Source organism: Phascolarctos cinereus, unplaced genomic scaffold, assembly GCF_003287225.1.
Source record: "Phascolarctos cinereus isolate Bilbo 61053 unplaced genomic scaffold, phaCin_HiC Scaffold_4;HRSCAF=312, whole genome shotgun sequence".
Taxonomy (NCBI): Eukaryota; Metazoa; Chordata; class Mammalia; order Diprotodontia; family Phascolarctidae; genus Phascolarctos; species Phascolarctos cinereus.
In genome coordinates, this window is record NW_027555847.1 from 504672175 (window position 1) to 504681636 (window position 9462).

The 9462-nt window shown below is 38.0% G+C and overlaps 1 long non-coding RNA gene across 1 annotated transcript; it reads right to left on the bottom strand.

Moving 5' to 3' along the window:
* Positions 1-355: 355 nt before the first annotated feature.
* On the bottom strand, positions 356-8599 carry LOC144456984 (uncharacterized). Its single transcript, XR_013486238.1, has 2 exons — positions 8414-8599; positions 356-4428 (listed from the first exon to the last, which is right to left on the bottom strand). It is a non-coding gene; the product is annotated as an uncharacterized LOC144456984 (long non-coding RNA).
* Between the last annotated feature and the right edge of the window lie 863 nt (positions 8600-9462).

Consider the following 9462-nt stretch of genomic DNA (forward strand, 5'->3'; position numbering starts at 1 on the left):
AGACTATTTAAATGAGCTATTGATGGGAACAATTTGAAGTGGATGGTAAAAAAACCAAACTGATGATAATTCTTTCATAACAAAGTTAAATCAATTGCCATAACAAGGAGACCAAAACAGTCTTTAAAAATTGCTTTAGCAAACATCTGACTCATAAAGCAGAGAGCCTATGACAACCAAAGACTGCAGTGGTTTAAAATTTAAATTCATTTGTAAAATCTTATGGCAAAAGATGATAAAAGATTACAAGCAGTATTACCTCATTAAACATAAATAAGCAGTGGAGGGTAAAACTCATTAAGAAAAAAAAAGGCTTGGCAAGTGACCAAACAAAACAAAATCATCTCAAAGGCATTTAAGGATGAAAATGAATTTTTATAACATATTTTTTTCACTATCATAGACTGTAGAACCGCAGCATTTGGACTCTAATATCACAATTCCAGATGTGTTCATAGAGGAAATGTGCTCACAGAAGGAAATAAAGATGAGAAAAGCAACTAAGCTAGACCCAGTATAAACAGATGAAGTCCCTGTTAATAGTGACACAATTTTGAAGGGACATATTCTCAAGGTAACTAAAGGAGAAAAAACAACTAAAGGTTTGGAAAATATCACAGACCTTATGAATATATATATATATATATATGTCTATGTGTGTGTGTATATATATATGTATATATGTATATGTGTGTATATGTGTATGTGTGTATATAGGTATATATGTATATGTGTGGTTATGTGAATATGTGTATATAAATGTATAGGTATATGTGTGTCTACGTGTATATATAGTCTATGTGGATATATGTATATGTGTGTATGTATACACATACATGCATGTGTGTATGTATATGCACATGTGTATAAATGTATAGGTGTGTCTGTGTACATGCATGCATGCATACATGTGTGCTGGCCTAAAGTTCTCAACATTATCAGTGAGGAAGATGGTGTGAGTTTTGAGTCACAGAGGCATTCTTTACAGATTGTGAAGTATCCCAAATATTTCTGTTTGCAGATGACATGGTGCTGACTGCATCAGGCTTCAAAACATGACAGAGCTTCTTATATGAGTTAGACTCAATCAATAAATCAATAACATTTATTAAACATCTACTATGTGCCAGGTGCTGTGCTAAGCTCCAGGGAGACAAATAAGAAAAAGAAAGACAGCACTTGCCCTCAAGGAGCTTACAATCTAATGGGGAGAGAAAACATGCAAACAAACACATAAAAAGCAAGTTATAAATGTGATAAACAGGATATAATTAACAGATGGGAGGCACTAGAATTAAGAGGGATTGGCAAAGAGTAATTTTGTTAGGCTTAATTATTTACATGGGGAAAAATCAAGTAGATAAAGAATACCCATGGTCTAGACTATGACATACAGTTAGATGAAACACATGTAGAGCTTGTCCATAAGAATATATGCATATTCTTATTGCAATTTCTGGATGGACATTGCAAATGGATGTTGAACCAAGCCCAGACATAAATAAGAAGAGAGTAGTCTGAATCATCTTTAACAAATTACAAAGTGCTTTTAATGACCCCAAACTTATCTCTGAAAAGGGACAGGCAAAGGGAACAAGTATTTATTAATTATTTACTATCTTCCAGGCCTTGTGCTAAGCTTTTTACAAAGATTATTTTATTTGATCATTACACCAACACTGTAGGATAGGTGCTATTATTATCTCCGTTTTACAGGTGATGAAACTGAGGTAGACAGAGGTTAAGAGATTTTCCCAGGTCCCACAGCTAGTAAGAGTCAGAGGTCAGATTTGAATTCAGGTCTATCCTGAAGGCAGGCCTACTACTATCCACTACACTACCTAGTTGCCTCCGAAACAAAGGCCCATCTTTTTTCATATGAGATTCTTCTGACGTCATGCAACTGGGAAGCATGGAACAAGATAGCCTCTGCAAAACTGAAACTAAGCATCATCCAAGGGTCATTGGTAGGTACAAGCAAGCTACTGCTTATCACAAACAAAGAACTACCAAGGAAAAGTCATGCTGTCAAAGAAATATACGGGGAAAAAGAAAATAGACTACAATAAGACCAAGGAATGATCAATGGACAGCCTACATGCTCCACTGGTCCCTTTGTGATGTCAAGAGAAACTGAAGAAGACCCAACCCCTTTCCCTTCCTTGAACATTGAGTGGTGAACTTATGGGAAGACACACATAGATGGGAGAGACAGACATAGATGGGTTGCAACCTGCATCCCTGGAGGGAATAACCACATTGAAGAGATCACAGATCTTTTGGGGTATTATTTCTATATTTATGTATATGTGTGTATATATATATATATATATATATATATATATATATATATGCATATACATGTGTGTGAGGATATACGTATGTATGTATACACACACAGCTAACTTGTGATAAAAGAAGATACATTTATGAAATCAGAGGGGAATTATACTGAAGATTTGTAGTGAGAAAGAACATCCTATCCTTTTCCCCAAGGCTTCTAATATCCTTTGCTTCTTGCAAGCATTCCAAATTTAGATGATTTATCTTATATCATCATGTCTAGAGGTTGCATTTTGAGCGTTCAGATGTGAATCATGTGAGTACTCTGTGGTTAGATGACTATCACAGAGAATGTTTGATGTGAAAGTTTTTGTGATGGTTCTAGGAGATGGGCCGATAGAGTTGACAGAGCACCATTCCACCCAGGCCTCCACTCCGATAAATGAAAACAAGAATGTCTATGCCTAATACACACCAGGCACACACATTCCAACAGCCTTTTGTGTGAATATAATGGACTACATTACATTTGCTGTGAGAGGTTTAATTATATCCGAGACACAAAGATGTAGACATTTATCACTCAGGGCGGGATAGGGAGAAAAGATGTTCAATTGCATAATAATTACAACTTCAAGAATGTGTTAATCTGCTTGAGGATACTGTTCTGCAAGAAATACTTCATCTATGATAAAGCATATTCTCCCTTTGAATTAGATCAGTAAATCACAGAATGTCAGAGTTGGAAGGGATCTTTAGCCCAACCCACAACCAGGCCGGACCCTTTCCTGCAACATTCTTGATGAGTGATCATCCAATCTCTTTGATTGATGAACCCCAGTAAGAGGAACTCATTGCTTTTTGAGGCAGCTCATTCCAATTCAATCAGTAACCACTAATTGAACATGTATGTCTCCAGCACAGTGTCTAGACACTCCAAAGGATACAAAAGAAGATTGTCCTTGCCTTTAAAGAGCTCACCTTCAATTGAAGAAAAATAAGATTAATGTGCTTGAAAGAATCAGAGGACAGAACAAAACCATATATGATCAAATACAAATTACGTGATGAAATGTACAGAGTTCAGATGAGAGAGAGATTAATTTGGTTAGAAGAGTCAGGAAGGGCAGAGATGAACTCTGAGGGTGGTCTTCAAGGATCAGTAGAATGTGGTGGGAATGGGGCAAGGAGGGCATTCCGAGATGGTAGACGTAGCCTAAGGACATGTGGAGTACGTTGAGGTAACCTGGAGTATAGAGCCTATGTTGGGAAATCACCTTGGCTAGAATAACTTGAAGTCTAAATATAGGTGATGAAGAAAAATTTTTATTATTATAATATGATTATTGTCATTATATGAACTTAATAAACATCAGCAGATATGAACATTTTCTTTCAGCTATTAAAGCCTAAAACTGAACTAAGACTTTTGGGACACCCATACAAAAAATAGAAAAAGAGGCTTTTATATGACCCAGATTGTTTTAAAGCATATTTTAAAGTTATCACTTTAGTTCCAACATTGTACTACTTCTCTGTGTCCCTTTTTGAGCTTCCCTCTATTCTCTTCTAAGTGCTTTTATTTGTTACACTATCAGTATCCCCACTCCTCCAAAAAACTCTTACTCCCCCCCAGACAAGCCTTCTCTTATAATCAATATGATTATATAATTGAAGGTCTTTTCTCCCTTCCCCCCACCCTTGGTGATAAATGTCTACCATACATCTTTGTGTCTAGGATATTTCTTTGGGGTTAAACATTAACCATGTCTGAAAATGTTTGTCTCTTTCTGTACCTCTGGTCCATCCATCAACACTCTTCCAAGAGTGGGGCAGATTTGAACTCAGGTGCTCCTAAATCCAAGGCCGGTGCTCTATCCTAGCTGCCCCTCCACACACCTTTTTATCTGGTATGATTTTTGCCCTTGTATTTTTTCACAGATCTTCCAGAGAGGGTCCACCTTCCAAGAGTTTGGAAGCATGTTTGGTTATTGCTTCTGTCATAGTTCTTTAGTCTTTCACAGTTGTCCTTTATAACATTGAGGTCATTGTCTGCATGGACAATTAGGGGTGGCTTCAATCCCTCTTCACTTTGGGCATATAGCTGTTCCTTCTTTAGACTCCATCATTTGGGTTATTTCTATGCTGTGAAAGACAAATAGTAAGAATTTACTGGTGTGCTCCTTACCGGTTTCCTACTACAATCTATGGCTGTGGGTTCAGGGCTACCTATACCAAAGCAGGCTATATAAAGCATGGCAAAAAGTGAACAGTCTCTGCCCTAAGATCAAAGGTCACCAACTTTGCCCTCCACTGCTGTTCTTACTAACCCTTCACAGTCCTACTGGACTATGAACCCTGCCCTTGTAGATACAGCTTCTGCTTTGACTAACTTCTATGAACTTGACTTTTTGCCTGACCAAGCCTATGGTTTCCTTCCTGTAGTATCTGATTTCCTTAGTTTTAGACACTTGCCTGCCTAGACTTGGGATACCTATGAAAGTTCTTTTACAGTGGGATCAGAATTTTAGAGTTGAAAAAGACCTTTTTAATATCTAGCTTAACCTCTTCATTTTCTCAGATGAGGAAACTGAGTCCCAGGGATGGGAAGTGGCCTACTCGAATTCAAACAGTGGTTAGTAGCCAACTCAGCTCTCCGACTTCAGATGCACTTGCTCTTTGCATTATAACATTCTGCATTTTGACCATCTTCTTGCCAGCCACCATGACACTGGGATCAGGGACCATGCCCTGGAGATTATAACCCTTTCATCCCCAAAACATGGATCCTCCCTCCAACCACACACACACACACACACACACACACACACACACACACACACACACTTCAGACCATGAGGCATATCTTTTCCCTACTTCTGGCTATGTATATTACTGTGTTTAGTTCCTCCATTTGTTGATAAGCCAGAAAAGATGATGACTTGATGTACTAGACTGAAGTACAAGTAAAGATAGCTTCCAGCTTATTGGGAAGTTACCATCAAGAAGATAGGATTTAACTCCATTTGGGAATGGAGGAAAGAAGAGTTCTTCCCTGCCCGAGAGTCAGAATGAAGCCAGATTTCTACGGGACCTCAATCTGCACATGGAATGTGGACTCTCCCATTAAATTGTATACTCTTATTGAGGACAGGGACTGACTTTTAACCTTCTTCATATCCCCATCCCCATACTCACTTAGCAAAGAAAGGCAAAAGACAATTCCTGCCCTCAAGGAGTATATATTCTAATGGAAGATACAAGTCAATAACTAGGTACATACAAGATGTAAACAGAGTAGATGAAAATAATCGGAAAGGGAAAGACCTCCTGCAGAAGGTGGCAGTCTTAAAGAAAGTGGGGAAAACTGAGGAGGAGGAGATGAGCGAGCAGAGCATTCCAGGCCTAGAATCCAGCCAGTACAAAGTCATAGAGATGGAGTGTTTGCAGTGTGGCCGGTAGGTAAATGTTAGCTGGATCATAGAGTGAGGGGAGTGCCTATAAAAGGTGGTGGGCTAGGTGGGCTGGGATGCACACATTCGAATTCAATCTCTTTAATTCTAAATCCAGTGCTCTTTCCCACTGCCCATTTCTCCCAAACATTTTCTAATGATGTTTATGTACTGCTTTAATCATTTAGTTCCTTTGATACTTTAATGGATTTGTGATTTTTTTCACTATTTTGTTAGCTCTTTCTGCTAACACAGATAGTAATCTCTACATACCTTCTTTTTTTGTTTGTTTGTTTTTGGTTTTTGGTGAGGCAATTGGGGTTGAGTGACTTGCCCAGGGTCACACAGCTAGTAAGTGTCATGTGTCTGGGGCAGATTTGAACTCAGGTGCTCCTAAATCCAAGGCCGGTGCTCTATCCTAGCTGCCCCTCCACACACCTTTTTATCTGGTATGATTTTTGCCCTTGTTTTTTTTCACAGATCTTCCAGAGAGGGTCCACCTAACACACTGGAAACATTCCCCTGGAGTATTCTCTGAAGTAGCAATGTAGCATTTGGGCCATATATTTGCTGTCTCTTATTTTTACTTTAATTTTACTCTTTAGTTTTTACTTATTTTTACTTAGTTTACTATTAGTTACTTATTTACACTATTGGGGCAGCTAGTAGCGCAGTAGATAGAGTACCAACCCTGGAGTCAGGAAGACTTATTTTCAAATCTGGCATCAGACACCTACTAGCTGTGTGATCATGAGGAAGTCACTTAACCCTGTTTGCCTCAGTGTCTTCATCTGTAAAATGTGCTGGAGAAGGAAATGGCAAACCACTCCATTATCCCTGCCAAGAAAACCCCAAATGGAGTCATAAAGAGGAGGACAAAACTGAACAACAACAACAACAAATTTGTATTATATAAACAAGGTAGTGAACACTTTTTTCAGATCTTTCTAAGGCTTCCATTTACTTTACATTTATTCTGTATTACTAATTTATATATGCTATCTCATCATTAAAATGTAAGTTCCTGAAGGCAGGGACTGGTTTTGCTTTTTGTTTGTATTCCCAGCATTTATCACAGTGATACATAGTAAGCACTGAATAAATGCTTTTCGACTGATTGATTAATCTTACATATTCTCAGTGTGTTTTATTCTGCTTCCTACTTAGTAATATATTGCCACCAATTCTTTATGCCCACCGTGGATTGTTCTATTGCTTTTTGAGTTACCTGTAATTTTGATTTTTTGAGAATGTGGCATCAAGTGATTCATAGTATCAAAGCATCACCAGGACAATACTGGTTTTAAAGAGATAGGTTTTTCCAACAGCTTTCAATCAATCAATCAATAAACATTTGTTAAGCACCTACTATGTGCCAGTCACTGTGCCAACCTCTGGGAAATTGTGCAGTTTCAAAGTTATTGCCAAGGTCTGTGATATCATCTTTGCAATATCTCTTGAATATACACCCATCTTCCTTTGACACTGCCACTACTCTGGTGCAGGCTCTCATCACCTCACACCTAGACTATTGCAGTAATCTGCTGGTGGTCTGCCTGCCTCAAGTCTTTCCCTATGCCAGACCATCGTCCAATCACCCTTAAGGTGATTCTCCTAAAGCACAGGTCCAGTCATGTTACCATAAGTTATAGAACAACAGCTAATCTGCTTTGATAGGGAGAGTTTCCTCAATGGAAATCTCTTAAAACAATGAAATCACAGGTCATGATTTAAAAAAAAAAGGCAGAGAGACAACACATTAGATTGGATAGAGTACTGACATGGCATCAGGAAGATCTGGGTTCAAATCTTACATGAGATACTTAATATCTGTGGCATGTCACGGGCAAGTAAGCAACCTCTCAGCCTTAGTTTCCTAACCAGTAAAAGGAGACTAATAGTATCTTACTCTCTGGCTTGCTGTAAGGATCAGATGAAATAATTATTATTATTTAAAGCTGCATGTATAAGTGTACCTATGTGTACGTGTAAACATATATATATGTGTACATATGTGTATATATATGTATATGTATCACTTTGAGGTTCCCTAAGTGCTTTGATTTATAATATAGATCTAGTGATAGTCCCACACACATAATGAGATAATATTAAAGTATTTTGGGACCAATAAGTGACATATATGTATATTTGTACATATATACATACATGCACTTACAAGTATATATGTTGTTTTAAGATTCACAAAGTACTTTAATATGTATTATCATATCAGTGGGGAGATTTTATATAATCTACTCTATAGATCTACTAATAGTCACATACACTGTGTGTGTGTGTGTGTGTGTGTGTGTGTGTGTGTGTGTGTATACAGCAATGGAATCTAAGTTCTTTGTGGACCGAGACTTTTGCTTTTGTATTTCCAGTATATAACTCCCAGTGTCTAATGTAGTACAGTGTTTGGCAGATAATTGATAAAGGCCAGAATACGTTGTAATCGAGAGGAGTACGTACTGCGCAGATTCAATTTAGGTTCGGATTTCAAGATATAATGGCACATACTCAGGATAAACTTAACAAATAATCACATTTATTTACAATGACTAATAATAATTAAAAACCACACAAGCAATAAAGGTAAGAATAACCTTCAATGCAATAAGTAATAATCAACATAAAGGAAAGTAGGAATAAGAAAAGAAAGGATATACACTCACTGATCAGGCGAGCTTAAATACCTAGTAGACCAGGGAGACTGGAGAACGGCCCAGAGGTCTGGTCAGGGAGGCCAATGGAGTGGGGTACCACTCCGACTCAGCAGAAGCCGTGCACGTGGTCTGCTTCTGAACACAACAGAGATTCGGTGTCCCTATCTCTGACATCAAAGTCTCCAAAGATCCCTTTCCAAATGACCCCTTTTATATCTATGTAAACCAGGGAAAGACAATCTTGATCTTTTGTTTTGTGTACGTATCCTTGGTGAGCTCATGTCCAGGCATGCACACATCTACCACAAAAGTTGGGACTTGATCAGAGCCCCAAAATACCTGTTTGTTGTGTAAGTCTCCAAGGAGTGATCAATTCCTTGGACAATTACACACCTTTCTCAAGAAAAATGTTCCTTGAGATAAGTTGCTTTCCCAGGTAACATGGCTTATTGGTTATTTAATGTTTTGTTTCCATGGTCAGCTCCGGCCAGGCATGGTAACTCCCATCTATCTATCGTGTCAGGTCATGAGGCAGTCACACTATTAGGTCATGAGATGGTTACATAGGGGCCTGGGGAGGATCTATCCTCCTCAGTTTCCCTTACATATGTACACATATATGTATATCACTTCTACATTGTGACTTTCTCCATTGCAGTTTCGGCATATCACAGGTCAGCGTATGAAATTAAACAGGGAGTTTTGCAGAAGCCGCATATGACATGCAAAGGCCAGCAGATGACACAGAAAAAGTTTAGAAATTCAGAAATGCATAAAATATATGTATAGTATAACAGCAACCCAAATTTTACAATAAGGTACTATAAACCTGAAAGAAAATATAGAAGAAAAATAAAAAATTTAGACTTCTTCTCTGGTTCGAAGGGAGGGCCAAAAAATTTTAATGCAGATTTTCCAGATCCTGTGGGTACCACGTCCCTATCCCCACGATATGTAAGGGATAACTGTGTGAATATATGTATGTGTATATGTGTGTGTGTGTGTATGTGTGCGTGTATATATATATATACATATATACATATATAGTGTATGTGATT